The following is a 22,452-nucleotide window of genomic DNA, read 5'->3' as shown; positions in this document are numbered from 1 at the left end:
GGGCTTCTGACCATTCCCACTCTGTCCATCACCCAATGTACACAATATCATAGATAACGTGCCCAAGGTCTGATAAAATAATAGTGGGCTTCTGACCATTCACAGTCTGCCCATTACCCAATGTACACAATATCATAGATAACGTGCCCTCGGTCTGATATAATAATAGTGGGCTTCTGACCATTCACAGTCTGTCCATCACCCAATGTACACAATATCACAGATAACGTGCCCAAGGTCTGATAAAATAATAGTGGGCTTCTGACCATTCACAGTCTGTCCATCACCCAATGTACACAATATCACAGATAACGTGCCCAAGGTCTGATAAAATAATAGTGGGCTTCTGACCATTCACAGTCTGTCCATCACCCAATGTACACAATATCATGGATCATGTGCCCACGGCCTGATAAAATAATAGTGTTCTTCTGACCATTCACAGTCTGTCCATCACCCAATGTACACAATATCATAGATAACGTGCCCACGGTCTGATAAATTAATAGTGGGCTTCTGACCATTCACAGTCTGTCCATCACCCAATGAACACAATATCATAGATAACGTGCCCAAGGTCTGTGAAAATAATAGTGGGCTTCTGACCATTCACAGTCTGTCCATCACATAATGTGCACAATATCATAGATAACGTGCCCACGGTCTGATAAAATAATAGTGAGCTTCTGACCATTCACAGTCTGTCCATCACCCAATGTACACAATATCGTAGATAACGTGCCCAAGGTCTGATAAAATAATAGTGCGCTTCTGACCATTCACAGTCTGTCCATCACCCAATGTACACAATATCATAGATAATGTGCCCACGGTCTGATAAAATAATAGTGGGCTTCTGACCATTCCCACTCTGTCCATCACCCAATGTACACAATATCATAGATAACGTGCCCAAGGTCTGATAAAATAATAGTGGGCTTCTGACCATTCACAGTCTGTCCATTACCCAATGTACACAATATCATAGATAACGTGCCCACGGTCTGATATAATAATAGTGGGCTTCTGACCATTCACAGTCTGTCCATCACCCAATGTACACAATATAACAGATAACGTGCCCAAGGTCTGATAAAATAATAGTGGGCTTCTGACCATTCACAGTCTGTCCATCACCCAATGTACACAATATCATAGATAACGTGCCCAAGGTCTGATAAAATAATAGTGGGCTTCTGACCATTCACAGTCTGTCCATCACCCAATGTACACAATATCATAGATAATGTGCCCAAGGTCTGATAAAATTATAGTGGGCTTCTGACCATTCACAGTCTGTCCATCACCCAATGTACACAATATCATAGATAATGTGCCCACGGTCTGTTAAAATAATCGTGTTCTTCTGACCATTCACAGTCTGTCCATCACCCAATGTACACAATATCATAGATAACGTGCCCAAGGTCTGATAAAATAATAGTGGGCTTCTGACCATTCACATTCTGTCCATCACCCAATGTACACAATATCATAGATAACGTGCCCACAGTCTGATAAAATAATAGTGGGCTTCTGACCATTCACAGTCTGTCCATCACCAAATGTACACAATATCAGAGATAACGTGCCGACGGTCTGATAAAATAATAGTGGGCTTCTGACCATTCCCAGTCTGCCCATCTCCCAATGTACACAATATCATAGATAATGTGCCCAAGGTCTGATAAAATAATAGTGGGCTTCTGACCATTCACAGTCTGTCCATCACCCAATGTACACAATATCATAGATAACGTGCCCACGGTCTGAAAAATTAATAGTGGGCTTCTGACCATTCACAGTCTGTCCATCACCCAATGTCCACAATATCATAGATAACGTGCCGAAGGTCTGATAAAATAATAGTGGGCTTCTGACCATTCACAGTCTGTCCATCACCCAATGTACACAATATCATAGATAACGTGCCCAAGGACTGATAAAATAATAGTGCGCTTCTGACCATTCACAGTCTGTCCATCACCCAATGTACACAATATCATAGATAATGTGCCCACGGTCTGATAAATTAATAGTGGGCTTCTGACCATTCACAGTCTGTCCATCACCCAATGTACACAATATCATAGATAACGTGCCCAAGGTCTGATAAAATAATAGTGGGCTTCTGACCATTCACAGTCTGTCCATCACCCAATGTACACAATATCATAGATAACGTGCCGAAGATCTGATAACATAATAGTGCGCTTCTGACCATTCACAGTCTGTCCATCACCCAATGTACACAATATCATAGATAACGTGCCCAAGGTCTGATAAAATAATAGTGGGCTTCTGACCATTCACAGTCTGTCCATCACCCAATGTACACAATATCATAGATAAAGTGCCCAAGGTCTGTTAAAATAATAGTGGGCTTTTGACCATTCACAGTCTGTCCATCACCCAATGTACACAATATCATAGATAACGTGCCCAAGGTCTGATAAATTAATCGTGGGCTTCTGACCATTCACAGTCTGTCCATCACCCAATGTACACATTATCATAGATAACGTGCCCAAGGCCTGATAAAATAATAGTGGGCTTCTGACCATTCACAGTCTGTCCATCACCCAATGTACACAATATCATAGATAACGTGCCCAAGGTCTGATAAAATAATAGTGGGCTTCTGACCATTCACACTCTGTCCATCACCCAACGTACACAATATCGTAGATAACGTGCCCAAGGTCTGATAAAATAATAGTGCGCTTCTGACCATTCACAGTCTGTCCATCACCCAATGTACACAATATCATAGATAATGTGCCCACGGTCTGATAAAATAATACTGGGCTTCTGACCATTCCCACTCTGTCCATCACCCAATGTACACAATATCATAGATAACGTGCCCAAGGTCTGATAAAATAATAGTGGGCTTCTGACCATTCACAGTCTGCCCATTACCCAATGTACACAATATCATAGATAACGTGCCCTCGGTCTGATATAATAATAGTGGGCTTCTGACCATTCACAGTCTGTCCATCACCCAATGTACACAATATCACAGATAACGTGCCCAAGGTCTGATAAAATAATAGTGGGCTTCTGACCATTCACAGTCTGTCCATCACCCAATGTACACAATATCACAGATAACGTGCCCAAGGTCTGATAAAATAATAGTGGGCTTCTGACCATTCACAGTCTGTCCATCACCCAATGTACACAATATCATACATAACGTGCCCACGGTCTGATAAAATAATAGTGGGCTTCTGACCATTCACAGTCTGTCCATCACCCAATGTACACAATATCATAGATAATGTGCCCAAGGTCTGATAAAATTATAGTGGGCTTCTGACCATTCACAGTCTGTCCATCACCCAATGTACACAATATCATAGATAATGTGCCCACGGTCTGATAAAATAATCGTGTTCTTCTGACCATTCACAGTCTGTCCATCACCCAATGTACACAATATCATAGATAACGTGCCCACGGTCTGATAAATTAATAGTGGGCTTCTGAACATTCACAGTCTGTCCATCACCCAATGTACACAATATCATAGATAACGTGCCCAAGGTCTGATAAAATAATAGTGGGCTTCTGACCATTCACATTCTGTCCATCACCCAATGAACACAATATCATAGATAACGTGCCCAAGGTCTGATAAAATAATAGTGGGCTTCTGACCATTCACAGTCTGTCCATCACATAATGTACACAATATCATAGATAATGTGCCCACGGTCTGCTCAAATAATAGTGAGCTTCTGACCATTCACAGTCTGTCCATCACCCAATGTACACAATATCATAGATAACGTGCCCACGGTCTGATAAAATAATAGTGGGCTTCTGACCATTCACAGACTGTCCATCACCCAATGTACACAATATCATAGATAACGTGCCCACGGTCTGATAAAATAATAGTGGGCTTCTGACCATTCACAGTCTGTCCATCACCCAATGTACACAATGTCACAGATAACGTGCCCAAGGTCTGATAAAATAATAGTGGGCTTCTGACCATTCACAGTCTGTCCATCACCCAATGTACACAATATCATAGATAACGTGCCCACGGTCTGATAAAATAATAGTGGGCTTCTGACCATTCACAGTCTGTCCATCACCCAATGTACACAATATCAGAGATAACGTGCCCACGGTCTGATAAAATAATAGTGGGCTTCTGACCATTCCCAGTCTGTCCATCACCCAATGTACACAATATCATAGATAACGTGCCCAAGGTCTGATAAAATAATAGTGGGCTTCTGACCATTCACAGTCTGTCCATCACCCAATGTACACAATATCATAGATAACGTGCCCACGGTCTGATAAATTAATAGTGGGCTTCTGACCATTCACAGTCTGTCCATCACCCAATGTACACAATATCATAGATAATGTGCCCAAGGTCTGATAAAATAATAGTGGGCTTCTGACCATTCACAGTCTGTCCATCACCCAATGTACACAATATCATAGATAACGTGCCCAAGGTCTGATAAAATAATAGTGGGCTTCTGACCATTCACAGTCTGTCCATCACCCAATGTACACAATATCATAGATAATGTGCCCACGGCCTGATAAAATAATAGTGTTCTTCTGACCATTCACAGTCTGTCCATCACCCAATGTACACAATATCATAGATAACGTGCCCACGGTCTGATAAATTAATAGTGGGCTTCTGACCATTCACAGTCTGTCCATCACCCAATGAACACAATATCATAGATAACGTGCCCAAGGTCTGTTAAAATAATAGTGGGCTTCTGACCATTCACAGTCTGTCCATCACATAATGTGCACAATATCATAGATAACGTGCCCACGGTCTGATAAAATAATAGTGAGCTTCTGACCATTCACAGTCTGTCCATCACCCAATGTACACAATATCATAGATAACGTGCCCAAGGTCTGATAAAATAATAGTGCGCTTCTGACCATTCACAGTCTGTCCGTCACCCAATGTACACAATATCAGAGATAACGTGCCCAAGGTCTGATAAAATAATAGTGGGCTTCTGACCATTCACAGTCTGTCCATTACCCAATGTACACAATATCATAGATAACGTGCCCACGGTCTGATATAATAATAGTGGGCTTCTGACCATTCACAGTCTGTCCATCACCCAATGTATACAATATCACAGATAACGTGCCCAAGGTCTGATAAAATAATAGTGGGCTTCTGACCATTCACAGTCTGTCCATCACCCAATGTACACAATATCATAGATAACGTGCCCAAGGTCTGATAAAATAATAGTGGGCTTCTGACCATTCACAGTCTGTCCATCACCCAATGTACACAATATCATAGATAATGTGCCCAAGGTCTGATAAATTAATAGTGGCCTTCTGACCATTCACAGTCTGTCCATCACCCAATGTACACAATATCATAGATAACGTGCCCACGGTCTGATAAATTAATAGTGGGCTTCTGAACATTCACAGTCTGTCCATCACCTGTTAAGTATGTGTATTGTATTGAACAATTAACACAAAGACTTAAACGTATAACTCAAACAGGTCTTTACTGGTTGGAGGTAGGGACTTTTCTGAATACAAGATTACTGCACAGTGCTTATATACCGGTGTGTTCACCCCCGGTATTACGTCTACAGCAGCCTGAGAAAGTAGTACATCTCTTAAGGTGGAACAGGCTTAAGCTCTCTTAAGGTGGAACAGGTTACATACACAACACTCCTCCCTTCTTAGCTTTATAGTCATCCCCCCATTTAACATAACGTAATAACATATATACATATATAACTTCATGTTTAACGTAACATATCACAGATTCAGTCTCTGCGGAAAACAGTTCACAGATTCAATCTCTACGAACAGTTGCAACATACTCTTAGTGGGAACAGTTTACAGGTTCAGTCTCTGTGGGAACAGTTCGTAAATTCAGTCTCTGATCTTAATTCGTTCCAGACAGCATCTTTTCGTAGTGTTCGGCCGGAGGTAGTAGAAGTAACAATATTTTAAACAATTATTATTTTCGGCCTCTTCTTTTTCTTTTCTGCCTTTTTACAACTCTTGTCGTTCCCATCTTCTCGGCGGACAGCTGTAATGCTACCAACTCTCTATGTTCTTTAGACCTTAAGTGCTTCCTCCGGATTTCAGCACTTTGGGAGTTTCCATCACAATTTGGGCATACCACATCCTCGTTGTATTCACTATCACTCAACAGGTCGAGAGGCCCTTCTACTTCTTCCTTACCCAACTGGACGCTATCCGACTGCTGTTCCTTCTCTATCTCTCTTACTTCCCGTAGTAGAGCCACCTTCTTCCAATGTTCCGTAGACTTTTGGTGCTCCTCCATGATTTCTGCACTTTGGGGGTCGAAGTTACAAGCTGGGCAGGACAGGACATCGTAATATTCGGTGTCGTCCACCAGGTCATGGTAATATTCGTTGTCGTCCTGAGTTAGGCCAGCGAGAGGGTCGTCTATTTCCTCCATACCCAGCTGGACGTTAGCCAGCTCTTGTTCCAAATCCAGACATCTTTCCTGAAGAGACTTCTTCATGTGTACCTCTGCATCCAGCTTTTTCTGGGCTTTCAGCAAGTCGTTTACTAGTGACCTCATTTGTGATTTTAATACTTCAACTTCCTTTGGAGATTGATTGCTCGGACTATGCAGTCCCTCTACCGGAGCAGCTGTTTCAGCGGTCTGTTGTTCTACATTGACGTGAGTCAGCGTACTTTTGGCATCCAATGGCTGCTCTGTTGCAGTCGTTTCAGTCTGTGTCGTCACATCAGCCATCTCAATGACTTTTGAGAGCTCCGAACCCTTTTCCTTTGAAGATCGCAGCTCGTGTTCAAGTTTTTCCCATTTCAGAGTCTTGTCCCTCAGCATATGAAGGAGTTGGCTGACCGTTAACTCTTCTGACACCAGATTATGGCACGCACCTTCAGAACCTGAATCAGCTTTGATTCGTTCGGCCTCCTCGCGCAGATGGTTGGTGTGCTCCTGCTCCATTTTCTCCATCAGTTGCTTCTGTTGCCTTTCCAGATTCTCCCACTCTGTAACAAAGAACTTTTTTATTTCATTCATCTCTTGCTCAAAACGGCGAATCCTTTGTTCTAATTGCTGTTGTAGTTTGAAATGGAGTTGAGTTCGAGCCCAGTGTCCCTCAAAAATGTGCATATCAGTAGACTTGACAGACTCAGAATTCTCTGTTAAACTATGTTGTTGTTGCTCAGTGGAATTCTGTGCTGAAACTTTGTCTTTTGCACATGGGTTGGTCTTACCATCATCAGTTCTAGAGTCTGGGCTGATTATCTGCACCGAGTTCTCACTCTTTATGGCTTTTAGCGAATGCCAGTCCATATTTATGTTTCTAAACCACTCCCGGCCTAGTAGTGGTGGACCTCCCTCCGGTAGCACATATAAGTCCATTATTTGACTTCCTTCGCCCTTGTTGGCCACTGCAACCTTTATTGTCCCAATGGGGTACACTCTCTGCCCCGTGTAGGTTGTCAATATAATTTCCGTATCCTGTAGGGGAATATGTTGGAATAACCTTCTGTAATCTTTCTTATTCATGACCGACAATGCCGATCCAGTGTCCAATTCCATTTTTACTTGGACTCCTTCTATCTGAAGAGTAACCCAAATTGTCTGGAGGTCTGCACCCTTACCAACGTTGAGTACCCTTAAGCTAGCCAGTTCAATACTGCTTGCGTCTGAATCGGACTCCTGTTCGGCCACCTTGTGTACCTTTGCATATTTCCCTTGCGGTGACTTCTTGTTGCTGGTCTTCTTCCCTGACCTGCATACTCTAGCTATATGTCCAAGCCTACCACAAGTTCTACATTCTTGGTTTTTAAACCAACACTGGTTCTGATCATGCGTTGTCTTTCCACAACGATAACATTTGCCAGAACTCACACCCAATTTGTGTGCACTGAGCTCCGGTGACCGTAGCTGCATTACTGCCGTGCCTCTCGCTGCGGCTTCGTGTGCTGCTGCCATAGTGACCGCCTTCTCAAGCGTCAGCTCATTCTCCTCGAGCAGTCGCTTTTGTGTATCCTGTTTAAATAAACCACACACAAATTTGTCTCGTAGTGCATCTGTCAGTCCCGTTCGAAACTGGCAATATTTCGCTAATTTACGCAATTCCAGCAAATATTCAGCATTGCTTTCATGCTGTAGCTGCCTTCTGTCGTAAAATTTAAATCGTTCCGCTAGCATCAGCGGCGTGGAGTTTAGATGATCTTTCAGGGCAGTAACAATCTCATCGAACGTCTTATCCGCCAGTTCATCTGGTGATAACAGGTGTTTCAATTGCCCGTATGTCTTCGCACCCATTAAATTTAATAATGTTAGTGCTTTATCAGCCTCACGAATTTTATTGGCCTTACAATAATTTTTAACTCGTTCAACATATATGGCCCAATCTTCGATGTCACTATCAAAGTTGCTAATATTCCCGTGTTTAGGCATTGTAGTACTTTATCAGATTTGCTATTTCTCAGATTTTTTTTTTTTACTGCTATCCAAGATGGCGGCTTCCCGCTCTTGCTGTCGTCCTCCGCCCACAAAATGGCGGTTTTCCCACGCTTGGCGGTCTTCACCCGTCCCCCGACGCCGTCTCCCTTCAGCCCTGAGTGCGGCCCTTATCTCCGCCGCGATCGATGGCCCGCGCTGTGCACCGCGGCTCTCGCACCTTGAGCTTCTGCAGCCGCCGCGCCTTTCAGCCCGAGTGCGGCCCTTATCAGGGATTTCGATCGATGGCCCGGCTGCCCTCGCACTTGAAAGTGGCCCGGCCCTTATCAGCGGATGCGATCGATCGCCCGGCTGCGCCCCTCACTTCAAAGCGGCCCGGCCCTTATCTGCCGATCGCTATCGCCCTGTACCTCTCTCTTCCCCAGTCCTGTCTTCTACTCCGGTTCACAAGCTGATGGAGGCTTCAGGGTCCTAATGCCTGTCGCTTCCAGTGGAGTGGTGAGTGGTGAGGTTTGAAACCTCTCTTCAACCGCCGTGGAATAACTGCCGCAGGGTAAGAACCTGACTCGTCGCCAGTGTTAAGTATGTGTATTGTATTGAACAATTAACACAAAGACTTAAACGTATAACTCAAACAGGTCTTTACTGGTTGGAGGTAGGGACTATACTGAATACAAGATTACTGCACAGTGCTTATATACCGGTGTGTTCACCCCGGTATTACGTCTATAGCAGCCTGAGAAAGTAGTACATCTCTTAAGGTGGAACAGGCTTAAGCTCTCTTAAGGTGGAACAGGTTACATACACAACATCACCCAATGTACACAATATCATAGATAACGTGCCCAAGGTCTGAAAAATTAATAGTGGGCTTCTGACCATTCACAGTCTGTCCATCACCCAATGTAAACAATATCATAGATAACGTGCCCAAGGTCTGATAAAATAATAGTGGGCTTCTGACCATTCACAGTCTGTCCATCACCCAATGTACACAATATCATAGATAATGTGCCCACGGTCTGATAAAATAAAAGTGTTCTTCTGACCATTCACAGTCTGTCCATCACCCAATGTACACAATATCATAGATAACGTGCCCACGGTCTGATAAATTAATAGTGGGCTTCTGACCATTCACAGTCAGTCCATCACCCAATGTACACAATATCATAGATAACGTGCCCAAGGTCTGATAAAATAATAGTGGGCTTCTAACCATTCACAGTCTGTCCATCACCCAATGTACACAATATCGTAGATAACGTGCCCAAGGTCTGATAAAATAATAGTGCGCTTCTGACCATTCACAGTCTGTCCATCACCCAATGTACACAATATCATGGATAATGTGCCCACGGTCTGATAAAATAACAGTGGGCTTCTGACCATTCCCACTCTGTCCATCACCCAATGTACATAATATCATAGATAACGTGCCCAAGGTCTGATAAAATAATAGTGGGCTTCTGACCATTCACAGTCTGTCCATGACCCAATCTACACAATATCATAGATAACGTGCCCACGGTCTGATATAATAATAGTGGGCTTCTGACCATTCACAGTCTGTCCATCACCCAATGTACACAATATCACAGATAACGTGCCCAAGGTCTGATAAAATAATAGTGGGCTTCTGACCATTCACAGTCTGTCCATCACCCAATGTACACAATATCATAGATAACGTGCCCAAGGTCTGATAAAATAATAGTGGGCTTCTGACCATTCACAGTCTGTCCATCACCCAATGTACACAATATCATAGATAATGTGCCCACGGTCTGATAAAATAATAGTGTTCTTCTGACCATTCACAGTCTGTCCATCACCCAATGTACACAATATCATAGATAACGTGCCCACGGTCTGATAAATTAATAGTGGGCTTCTGACCATTCACAGTCTGTCCATTACCCAATGTACACAATATCATAGATAACGTGCCCACGGTCTGATATAATAATAGTGGGCTTCTGACCATTCACAGTCTGTCCATCACCCAATGTACACAATATCACAGATAACGTGCCCAAGGTCTGATAAAATAATAGTGGGCTTCTGACCATTCACTGTCTGTCCATCACTCAATGTACACAATATCATAGATAACGTGCCCAAGGTCTGATAAAATAATAGTGGGCTTCTGACCATTCACAGTCTGTCCATCACCCAATGTACACAATATCATAGATAATGTGCCCAAGGTCTGATAAAATTATAGTGGGCTTCTGACCATTCACAGTCTGTCCATCACCCAATGTACACAATATCATAGATAATGTGCCCACGGTCTGTTAAAATAATAGTGTTCTTCTGACCATTCACAGTCTGTCCATCACCCAATGTACACAATATCATAGATAACGTGCCCACGGTCTGATAAATTAATAGTGGGCTTCTGAACATTCACAGTCTGTCCATCACCCAATGTACACAATATCATAGATAACGTGCCCAAGGTCTGAAAAAATAATAGTGGGCTTCTGACCATTCACATTCTGTCCATCACCCAAGGAACACAATATCATAGATAACGTGCCCAAGGTCTGATAAAATAATAGTGGGCTTCTGACCATTCACAGTCTGTCCATCACATAATGTACACAATATCATAGATAACGTGCCCACGGTCTGCTAAAATAATAGTGGGCTTCTGACCATTCACAGTCTGTCCATCACCCAATGTACACAATATCATAGATAACGTGCCCACGGTCTGATAAAATAATAGTGGGCTTCTGACCATTCACAGACTGTCCATCACCCAATGTACACAATATCATAGATAACGTGCCCACGGTCTGATAAAATAATAGTGGGCTTCTGACCATTCACAGTCTGTCCATCACCCAATGTACACAATGTCACAGATAACGTGCCCAAGGTCTGATAAAATAATAGTGGGCTTCTGACCATTCACAGTCTGTCCATCACCCAATGTACACAATATCATAGATAACGTGCCCACGGTCTGATAAAATAATAGTGGGCTTCTGACCATTCACAGTCTGTCCATCACCCAATGTACACAATATTAGAGATAACGTGCCCAAGGTCTGATAAAATAATAGTGGGCTTCTGACCATTCCCAATCTGTCCATCACCCAATGTACACAATATCATAGATAACGTGCCCAAGGTCTGATAAAATAATAGTGGGCTTCTGACCATTCACAGTCTGTCCATCACCCAATGTACACAATATCATAGATAACGTGCCCACGGTCTGATAAATTAATGGTGGGCTTCTGAACATTCACAGTCTGTCCATCACCCAATGTACACAATATCATAGATAACGTGCCCAAGGTCTGATAAAATAATAGTGGGCTTCTGACCATTCACAGTCTGTCCATCACCCAATGTACACAATATCATAGATAACGTGCCCAAGGTCTGATATAATAATAGTGTTCTTCTGACCATTCACAGTCTGTCCATCACCCATTGTACACAATATCATAGATAACGTGCCCACGGTCTGATAAATTAATAGTGGGCTTCTGACCATTCACAGTCTGTCCATCACCCAATGTACACAATATCATAGATAACGTGCCCAAGGTCTGATAAAATAATAGTGGGCTTCTGACCATTCACAGTCTGTCCATCACCCAATGAACACAATATCATAGATAACGTGCCCAAGGTCTGATAAAATAATAGTGGGCTTCAGACCATTCTCAGTCTGTCCATCACATAATGTACACAATATCAGAGATAACGTGCCCACGGTCTGATAAAATAATAGTGAGCTTCTGACCATTCACAGTCTGTCCATCACCCAATGTACACAATACCATAGATAACGTGCCCAGTGTCTGATAAAATAATAGTGGGCTTCTGACCATTCACAGTCTGTCCATTACCCAATGTACACAATATCATAGATAACGTGCCCACGGTCTGATAAAATAATAGTGGGCTTCTCACCATTCACAGTCTGTCCATCACGCAATGTACACAATATCACAGATAATGTGCCCACGGTCTGATAAAATAATAGTGGGCTTCTGACCATTCACAGTCTGTCCATCACCCAATGTACACAATATCACAGATAACGTGCCCAAGGTCTGATAAAATAATAGTGGGCTTCTGACCATTCACAGTCTGTCCATCACCCAATGTACACAATATCACAGATAACGTGCCCACGGTCTGATAAAATAATAGTGGGCTTCTGACCATTCACAGTCTGTCCATCACCCAATGTACACAATATCACAGATAACGTGCCCAAGGTCTGATAATATAATAGTGGGCTTCTGACCATTCACAGTCTGTCCATCACCCAATGTACACAATATCATAGATAACGTGCCCACGGTCTGATAAAATAATAGTGGGCTTCTGACCATTCACAGTCTGTCCATCACCCAATGTACACAATATCAGAGATAACGTGCCCACGGTCTGATAAAATAATAGTGGGCTTCTGACCATTCCCAGTCTGTCCATCACCCAATGTACACCATATCATAGATAACGTGCCCAGGGTCTGATAAAATAATAGTGGGCTTCTGACCATTCACAGTCTGTCCATCACCCAATGTACACAATATCATAGATAACGTGACCAAGGTCTGATAAAATAATAGTGGGCTTCTGACCATTCACAGTCTGTCCATCACCCAATGTACACAATATCACAGATAACGTGCCCAAGGTCTGATAAAATAATAGTGGGCTTCTGACCATTCCCAGTCTGTCCATCACCCAGTGTACACAATATCATAGATAATGTGCCCACGGTCTGATAAAATAATAGTGGGCTTCTGACCATTCCCACTCTGTCCATCACCCAATGTACACAATATCATAGATAATGTGCCCAAGGTCTGATAAAATAATAGTGGGCTTCTGACCATTCACAGTCTGTCCATCACCCAATGTACACAATATCATAGATGACGTGCCCACGGTCTGATATAATAATAGTGGGCTTCTGACCATTCACAGTCTGTCCATCACCCAATGTGCACAATATCACAGATAACGTGCCCAAGGTCTGATAAAATAATAGTGGCCTTCTGACCATTCACAGTCTGTCCATCACCCAATGTACACAATAGCATATATAACATGCCCAAGGTCTGAGAAAATAATAGTGGGCTTCTGACCATTCACAGTCTGTCCATCACCCAATGTACACAATATCATACATAACGTGCCCACGGTCTGATAAAATAATAGTGGGCTTCTGACCATTCACAGTCTGTCCATCACCCAATGTACACAATATCATAGATAACGTGCCCAAGGTCTGCTAAAATTATAGTGGGCTTCTGACCATTCACAGTCTGTCCATCACCCAATGTACACAATATCATAGATAATGTGTCCACGGTCTGATAAAATAATAGTGTGCTTCTGACGATTCACAGTCTGTCCATCACCCAATGTACACAATATCAGAGATAACGTGCCCACGGTCTGATAAATTAATAGTGGGCTTCTGACCATTCACAGTCTTTCCATCACCCAATGTACACAATATCATAGATAACGTGCCCAAGGTCTGATAAAATAATAGTGGACTTCTGACCATTCACAGTCTGTCCATCACCCAATGAACACAATATCATAGATAACGTGACCAAGGTCTGATAAAATAATAGTGGGCTTCTGACCATTCACAGTCTGTCCATCACATAATGTACACAATATCATAGATAACGTGCCCACGGTCTGATAAAATAATAGTGGGCTTCTGACCATTCACAGTCTGTCCATCACCCAATGTACACAATATCATAGATAACGTGCCCACGGTCTGATAAAATAATAGTGGGCTTCTGACCATTCACAGTCTGTCCATCACCCAATGTACACAATATCAGAGATAACGTGCCCAAGGTCTGATAACATAATAGTGGGCTTCTGACCATTCACAGTCTGTCCATCACCCAATGTACACAATATCGTACATAACGTGCCCAGGGTCTGATAAAGTAATAGTGGGCTTCTGACCATTCACTGTCTGTCCATCACCCAAAGTACACAATATCATAGATAATGTGCCCAAGGTCTGATAAAATTATAGTGGGCTTCTGACCATTCACAGTCTGTCCATCACCCAATGTACACAATATCATAGATAATGTGCCCACGGTCTGTTAAAATAATAGTGTTCTTCTGACCATTCACAGTCTGTCCATCACCCAATGTACACAATATCATAGATAACGTGCCCACGGTCTGATAAATTAATAGTGGGCTTCTGAACATTCACAGTCTGTCCATCACCCAATGTACACAATATCATAGATAACGTGCCCAAGGTCTGATAAAATAATAGTGGGCTTCTGACCATTCACATTCTGTCCATCACCCAATGAACACAATATCATAGATAACGTGCCCAAGGTCTGATAAAATAATAGTGGGCTTCTGACCATTCACAGTCTGTCCATCACATAATGTACACAATATCATAGATAACGTGCCCACGGTCTGCTAAAATAATAGTGGGCTTCTGACCATTCACAGTCTGTCCATCACCCAATGTACACAATATCATAGATAACGTGCCCACGGTCTGATAAAATAATAGTGGGCTTCTGACCATTCACAGGCTGTCCATCACCCAATGTACACAATATCATCGATAACGTGCCCACGGTCTGATAAAATAATAGTGGGCTTCTGACCATTCACAGTCTGTCCATCACCCAATGTACACAATGTCACAGATAACGTGCCCAAGGTCTGATAAAATAATAGTGGGCTTCTGACCATTCACAGTCTGTCCATCACCCAATGTACACAATATCATAGATAACGTGCCCACGGTCTGATAAAATAATAGTGGGCTTCTGACAATTCACAGTCTGTCCATCACCCAATGTACACAATATCAGAGATAACGTGCCCACGGTCTGATAAAATAATAATGGGCTTCTGACCATTCCCAGGCTGTCCATCACCCAATGTACACAATATCATAGATAACGTGCCCAAGGTCTGATAAAATAATCGTGGGCTTCTGACCATTCACAGTCTGTCCATCACATAATGTACACAATATCATAGATAACGTGCCCACGGTCTGATATAATAATAGTGGGCTTCTGACCATTCACAGTCTGTCCATCACCCAATGTACACAATATCACAGATAACGTGCCCAAGGTCTGATAAAATAATAGTGGGCTTCTGACCATTCACAGTCTGTCCATCACTCAATGTACACAATATCATTGATAACGTGCCCAAGGTCTGGTAAAATAATCGTGTTCTTCTGACCATTCACAGTCTGTCCATCACCCAATGTACACAATATCATAGATAACGTGCCCACGGTCTGATAAATTAATAGTGGGCTTCTGAACATTCACAGTCTGTCCATCACCCAATGTATACAATATCATAGATAACGTGCCCAAGGTCTGAAAAAATAATAGTGGGCTTCTGACCATTCACATTCTGTCCATCACCCAAGGAACACAATATCATAGATAACGTGCCCAAGGTCTGATAAAATAATAGTGGGCTTCTGACCATTCACAGTCTGTCCATCCCATAATGTACACAATATCATAGATAACGAGTCCACGGACTGCTAAAATAATAGTGGGCTTCTGACCATTCACAGTCTGTCCATCACCCAATGTACACAATATCATAGATAACGTGCCCACGGTCTGATAAAATAATAGTGGGCTTCTGACCATTCACAGTCTGTCCATCACCCAATGTACACAATGTCACAGATAACGTGCCCAAGGTCTGATAAAATAATAGTGGGCTTCTGACCATTCACAGTCTGTCCATCACCCAATGTACACAATATCATAGATAACGTGCCCACGGTCTGATAAAATAATAGTGGGCTTCTGACCATTCACAGTCTGTCCATCACCCAATGTACACAATATCAGAGATAACGTGCCCACGATCTGATAAAATAATAGTGGGCTTCTGACCATTCCCAATCTGTCCATCACCCAATGTACACAATATCATAGATAACGTGCCCAAGGTCTGATAAAATAATAGTGGGCTTCTGACCATTCACAGTCTGTCCATCACCCAATGTACACAATATTATAGATAACGTGCCCATGGTCTGATAAATTAATAGTGTGCTTCTGAACATTCACAGTCTGTCCATCACCCAATGTACACAATATCATAGATAACGTGCCCAAGGTCTGATAAAATAATAGTGGGCTTCTGACCATTCACAGTCTGTCCATCACCCAATGTACACAATATCATAGATAACGTGCCCAAGGTCTGATAAAATAATAGTGGGCTTCTGACCATTCACAGTCTGTCCATCACCCAATGTACACAATATCATAGATTATGTGCCCATGGTCTGATAAAATAATAGTGTTCTTCTGACCATTCACAGTCTGTCCATCACCCAATGTACACAATATCATAGATAACGTGCCCACGGTCTGATAAATTAATAGTGGGCTTCTGACCATTCACAGTCTGTCGATCACCCAATGTACACAATATCATAGGTAACGTGCCCAAGGTCTGATAAAATAATAGTGGGCTTCTGACCATTCACAGTCTGTCCATCACCCAATGAACACAATATCATAGATAACGTGCCCACGGTCTGATAAAATAATAGTGGGCTTCTGACCATTCACAGTCTGTCCATCACCCAATGTACACAATATCATAGAAAACGTGCCCAAGGTCTGATAAAATAATAGTGGGCTTCTGACCATTCACAGTCTGTCCATCACCCAATGTACACAATATCATAGATAACGTGCCCAAGGTCTGATAAAATAATAGTGGGCTTCTGACCATTCACAGTCTGTCCATCACCCAATGTACACAATATCATAGATAACGTGCCCAAGGTCTGATAAACTAATAGTGGGCTTCTGACCATTCACAGTCTGTCCATCACATAATGTACACAATATCATAGATAACGTGCCCACGGTCTGATAAAATAATAGTGAGCTTCTGACCATTCACAGTCTGTCCATCACCCAATGTACACAATATCATAGATAACGTGCCCAGTGTCTGTTAAAATAATAGTGGGCTTCTGACCATTCACAGTCTGTCCATTACCCAATGTACACAATATCATAGATAACGTGCCCACGGTCTGATAAAATAATAGTGGGCTTCTCACCATTCACAGTCTGTCCATCACCCAATGTACACAATATCACAGATAACGTGCCCAAGGTCTGATAAAATAATAGTGGGCTTCTGACCATTCACAGTCTGTCCATCACCCAATATACACAATATCATAGATAATGTGCCCACGGTCTGATAAAATAATAGTGGGCTTCTGACCATTCACAGTCTGTCCATCACCCAATGTACACAATATCAGAGATAACGTGCCCACGGTCTGATAAAATAATAGTGGGCTTCTGACCATTCCCAGTCTGTCCATCACCCAATGTGCACAATATCATAGATAACGTGCCCACGGTCTGATAAAATAATAGTGGGCTTCTGACCATTCACAGTCTGTCCATCACCCAATGTACACAATATCATAGATAACGTGCCCACGGTCTCAGAAAATAATAGTGGGCTTCTGACCATTCACAGTCTGTCCATCACATAATGTACACAATATCATAGATAACGTGCCCACGGTCTGATATAATAATAGTGGGCTTCTGACCATTCACAGTCTGTCCATCACCCAATGTACACAATATCACAGATAACGTGCCCAAGGTCTGATAAAATAATAGTGGGCTTCTGACCATTCACAGTCTGTCCATCACTCAATGTACACAATATCATAGATAACGTGCCCAAGGTCTGATAAAATAATCGTGTTCTTCTGACCATTCACAGTCTGTCCATCACCCAATGTACACAATATCATAGATAACGTGCCCACGGTCTGATAAATTAATAGTGGGTTTCTGAACATTCACAGTCTGTCCATCACCCAATGTACACAATATCATAGATAACGTGCCCAAGGTCTGAAAAAATAATAGTGGGCTTCTGACCATTCACATTCTGTCCATCACCCAAGGAACACAATATCATAGATAACGTGCCCAAGGTCTGATAAAATAATAGTGGGCTTCTGACCATTCACAGTCTGTCCATCACATAATGTACACAATATCATAGATAACGAGTCCACGGTCTGCTAAAATAATAGTGGGCTTCTGACCATTCACAGTCTGTCCATCACCCAATGTACACAATATCATAGATAACGTGCCCACGGTCTGATAAAATAATAGTGGGCTTCTGACCATTCACAGTCTGTCCATCACCCAATGTACACAATGTCACAGATAACGTGCCCAAGGTCTGATAAAATAATAGTGGGCTTCTGACCATTCACAGTCTGTCCATCACCCAATGTACACAATATCATAGATAACGTGCCCACGGTCTGATAAAATAATAGTGGGCTTCTGACCATTCACAGTTTGTCCATCACCCAATGTACACAATATCAGAGATAACGTGCCCACGGTCTGATAAAATAATAGTGGGCTTCTGACCATTCCCAATCTGTCCATCACCCAATGTACACAATATCATAGATAACGTGCCCAAGGTCTGATAAAATAATAGTGGGCTTCTGACCATTCACAGTCTGTCCATCACCCAATGTACACAATATTATAGATAACGTGCCCACGGTCTGATAAATTAATAGTGGGCTTCTGAACATTCACAGTCTGTCCATCACCCAATGTACACAATATCATAGATAACGTGCCCAAGGTCTGATAAAATAATAGTGGGCTTCTGACCATTCACAGTCTGTCCATCACCCAATGTACACAATATCATAGATAACGTGCCCAAGGTCTGATAAAATAATAGTGGGCTTCTGACCATTCACAGTCTGTCCATCACCCAATGTACACAATATCATAGATTATGTGCCCATGGTCTGATAAAATAATAGTGTTCTTCTGACCATTCACAGTCTGTCCATCACCCAATGTACACAATATCATAGATAACGTGCCCACGGTCTGATAAATTAATAGTGGGCTTCTGACCATTCACAGTCTGTCGATCACCCAATGTACACAATATCATAGGTAACGTGCCCAAGGTCTGATAAAATAATAGTGGGCTTCTGACCATTCACAGTCTGTCCATCACCCAATGAACACAATATCATAGATAACGTGCCCACGGTCTGATAAAATAATAGTGGGCTTCTGACCATTCACAGTCTGTCCATCACCCAATGTACACAATATCATAGAAAACGTGCCCAAGGTCTGATAAAATAATAGTGGGCTTCTGACCATTCACAGTCTGTCCATCACCCAATGTACACAATATCATAGAAAACGTGCCCAAGGTCTGATAAAATAATAGTGGGCTTCTGACCATTCACAGTCTGTCCATCACCCAATGTACACAATATCATAGATAACGTGCCCAAGGTCTGATAAAATAATAGTGGGCTTCTGAACATTCACAGTCTGTCCATCACATAATGTACACAATATCATAGATAACGTGCCCACGGTCTGATAAAATAATAGTGAGCTTCTGACCATTCACAGTCTGTCCATCACCCAATGTACACAATATCATAGATAATGTGCCCACGGTCTGTTAAAATAATAGTGTTCTTCTGACCATTCACAGTCTGTCCATCACCCAATGTACACAATATCATAGATAACGTGCCCACGGTCTGATAAATTAATAGTGGGCTTCTGAACATTCACAGTCTGTCCATCACCCAATGTACACAATATCATAGATAACGTGCCCAAGGTCTGATAAAATAATAGTGGGCTTCTGACCATTCACATTCTGTCCATCTCCCAATGAACACAATATCATAGATAACGTGCCCAAGGTCTGATAAAATAATAGTGGGCTTCTGACCATTCACAATCTGTCCATCACATAATGTACACAATATCATAGATAACGTGCCCACGGTCTGCTAAAATAATAGTGGGCTTCTGACCATTCACAGTCTGTCCATCACCCAATGTACACAATATCATAGATAACGTGCCCACGGTCTGATAAAATAATAGTGGGCTTCTGACCATTCACAGGCTGTCCATCACCCAATGTACACAATATCATCGATAACGTGCCCACGGTCTGATAAAATAATAGTGGGCTTCTGACCATTCACAGTCTGTCCATCACCCAATGTACACAATGTCACAGATAACGTGCCCAAGGTCTGATAAAATAATAGTGGGCTTCTGACCATTCACAGTCTGTCCATCACCCAATGTACACAATATCATAGATAACGTGCCCACGGTCTGATAAAATAATAGTGGGCTTCTGACAATTCACAGTCTGTCCATCACCCAATGTACACAATATCAGAGATAACGTGCCCACGGTCTGATAAAATAATAATGGGCTTCTGACCATTCCCAGGCTGTCCATCACCCAATGTACACAATATCATAGATAACGTGCCCAAGGGTCTGATAAAATAATCGTGGGCTTCTGACCATTCACAGTCTGTCCATCACATAATGTACACAATATCATAGATAACGTGCCCACGGTCTGATATAATAATAGTGGGCTTCTGACCATTCACAGTCTGTCCATCACCCAATGTACACAATATCACAGATAACGTGCCCAAGGTCTGATAAAATAATAGTGGGCTTCTGACCATTCACAGTCTGTCCATCACTCAATGTACACAATATCATTGATAACGTGCCCAAGGTCTGGTAAAATAATCGTGTTCTTCTGACCATTCACAGTCTGTCCATCACCCAATGTACACAATATCATAGATAACGTGCCCACGGTCTGATAAATTAATAGTGGGCTTCTGAACATTCACAGTCTGTCCATCACCCAATGTACACAATATCATAGATAACGTGCCCAAGGTCTGAAAAAATAATAGTGGGCTTCTGACCATTCACATTCTGTCCATCACCCAAGGAACACAATATCATAGATAACGTGCCCAAGGTCTGATAAAATAATAGTGGGCTTCTTACCATTCACAGGCTGTCCATCACATAATGTTCACAATATCATAGATAACGAGTCCACGGTCTGCTAAAATAATAGTGGGCTTCTGACCATTCACAGTCTGTCCATCACCCAATGTACACAATATCATAGATAACGTGCCCACGGTCTGATAAAATAATAGTGGGCTTCTGACCATTCACAGTCTGTCCATCACCCAATGTACACAATGTCACAGATAACGTGCCCAAGGTCTGATAAAATAATAGTGGGCTTCTGACCATTCACAGTCTGTCCATCACCCAATGTACACAATATCATAGATAACGTGCCCACGGTCTGATAAAATAATAGTGGGCTTCTGACCATTCACAGTCTGTCCATCACCCAATGTACACAATATCAGAGATAACGTGCCCACGATCTGATAAAATAATAGTGGGCTTCTGACCATTCCCAATCTGTCCATCACCCAATGTACACAATATCATAGATAACGTGCCCAAGGTCTGATAAAATAATAGTGGGCTTCTGACCATTCACAGTCTGTCCATCACCCAATGTACACAATATTATAGATAACGTGCCCACGGTCTGATAAATTAATAGTGGGCTTCTGAACATTCACAGTCTGTCCATCACCCAATGTACACAATATCATAGATAACGTGCCCAAGGTCTGATAAAATAATAGTGGGCTTCTGACCATTCACAGTCTGTCCATCACCCAATGTACACAATATCATAGATAACGTGCCCAAGGTCTGATAAAATAATAGTGGGCTTCTGACCATTCACAGTCTGTCCATCACCCAATGTACACAATATCATAGATTATGTGCCCATGGTCTGATAAAATAATAGTGTTCTTCTGACCATTCACAGTCTGTCCATCACCCAATGTACACAATATCATAGATAACGTGCCCACGGTCTGATAAATTAATAGTGGGCTTCTGACCATTCACAGTCTGTCGATCACCCAATGTACACAATATCATAGGTAACGTGCCCAAGGTCTGATAAAATAATAGTGGGCTTCTGACCATTCACAGTCTGTCCATCAC

Source organism: Somniosus microcephalus, unplaced genomic scaffold (genome assembly GCF_052327205.1).
Source record: "Somniosus microcephalus isolate GS21.2 unplaced genomic scaffold, FLI_Smic_1.0 unresolved_chr9, whole genome shotgun sequence".
NCBI lineage: Eukaryota > Metazoa > Chordata > Chondrichthyes > Squaliformes > Somniosidae > Somniosus > Somniosus microcephalus.
The sequence above is the reverse complement of the archived record's forward strand: the minus strand, read 5'-3'. Positions refer to the sequence as shown.